Source organism: Carassius carassius, chromosome 14 (genome assembly GCF_963082965.1).
Source record: "Carassius carassius chromosome 14, fCarCar2.1, whole genome shotgun sequence".
NCBI classification, from domain to species: domain Eukaryota; kingdom Metazoa; phylum Chordata; class Actinopteri; order Cypriniformes; family Cyprinidae; genus Carassius; species Carassius carassius.
Genome location: NC_081768.1, coordinates 8947351 through 8949417, shown reverse-complemented (window position 1 = coordinate 8949417; position 2067 = coordinate 8947351).

Sequence of the window (2067 nt, the reverse complement as noted above, 5' to 3'; positions counted from 1 at the left end):
TAGCAGGTCATGCTCTGTGGAAAGAACAGAACTCCACAGATGTTCATAAATTAATAATCCAAAGGTGTGGCATGCCAAATCCCTAGTTTTTCCAGAACTTAATGATTCTCCAACTGCTGAGGGTGTGTGGCTTTACAGCACAGAAGCCAGACCTCCCACTGTGCCTAAACCACAGTTTTATATATGGCCTGCTGCTAGACACAATTTCCAGAGTTCCCCCACTGTTTGCTGTTGCCATTTAAGCATTAAATATCTTTTATACTCTTATCGCTAATGGGTGATGGTTGGTTCACTTTATAATACATGCTGAATCAATCCACTGTCTGAAGAACAGACAGTGAGTAAATTATGACTGAATTAAAATTTTGGGGTGAACTATACCAATTCTCTGAACTATAGCACACTAGTTCAGAGGACACTGAATAAAGAACATCAGTGGTTGCAGATGGATGAATGAAGCAAAACTGTACTCGTGTACAGCTTCCGAGGGAAATAAGTATTAAATTGCCTGAATATGTTACAGAAGCAAGTATATCATCTGTATAATAGCGACCTCTACTGGAACACTAAATAGGTTACTGTGTTACAAAAACAAAATATGGAAAATACAATATAGATGTAATTTAAATAGAATATATAGAATATAATACTTAAAATAACAATTTAGCCTACTTAACAATTGTATTAATATAAGCACATTTTATTAACACTAATTAATAAGAAGAAGAATACTTAGATTTTTTTTCTGTTAGAATAAATTTAATAAAAATGGACATAATGCGGTTTTTGTCAACTTTTTGGAACAGAAGACTTTTCACAGCTGAGCATGTCATTCATTCCTCTTGGGTATCTTTGTGATGAAAACAAATATGCAGAATTTTATAGCTACTGTAGATCTAAATGCAGAGCCCATCACATGTGCAAGGCTCACATGCCCTGCTATAAACCTGCTGACCTTTTGAGGATGCTTTTAGAGACCCTCTTGTTTACAGATCTCATGGACTGAGCTCTTGAGTAATCACACTTTGGTGCAGATGTCACTAGATATATCTGATCATAATGGCTGCGCAATCGTGACAGAGGAATCTAAGCTCCTGGCTTACTAACAACATGGCTAACTGGCCGACCCAGAATCATAAGTAGATTTCCTCACAAAATTAATATGTTTTCTTGTCTAGTATTAGAAGCCAACTGCACGATGTATCTAACTGAATAATCTAGAGGCTAATTTACGAGTCCCACTATGGTAAAGGTTTGAGGTCTAGGTCTCATCAGCATATCGTCATTAATATTCATGAGCTCAGCATTCCCATAGAAAGGTAAAGATTTCAGTATAGCCTTTATTAAGTTTCATACGATAATCTTAGGTAGGCTATAAGAAATATTGGGAAATAAGGAAAAACAAATATAAATAAATGAAATAAATGAAATTTACAACTAATATTATGTAAAATTCCACTGATTAAAAAAAATCTATAAAGAATTTAGCTTAAATGAACTAAAAATGAACGTGGTCATATGCACAAGTCAGTACCATTTATTTACGTTTCAAGGACCAACATACGCAATGGCAAATGATACATACATTTTATTCAGTAAACGAGTCAGATTCAAGTGTCATTTGAGTCATTCTTTTAGGGGGTTCATACCACAACATTCCGTTCGAATATCACATTGTTTTATGCAAAACTAACAGGTCGGAATCCGTGTTAAAATATTTTTTGTATTATTTTTATTATAAGTAAGCATTATTTATACAAATGTAGATTTATTAAAGTTGTCCCAAGGTTTGTTGTCTTAAAAAAAACCATTTGAATGGTTTAAAAGTATTATTACAGCCTATACACTGCTGTGTATATTTCTTTTTTCTTTGCTACAAAATGATAGTTCTAAAAAGGTTATTAACTAATCTCGGAATGGCACAATTATTATTCATGGACTAACCCTTCGTCATAGTAAGATTCATACCATAGACAGTAAAGATTCATACCTGGATCTGTTGTTTTGGTCATGTTATGCGGAAGTGACGCAGAGTGAAGAGGGTGGAGTTGAGTCATGTGTGTTTGG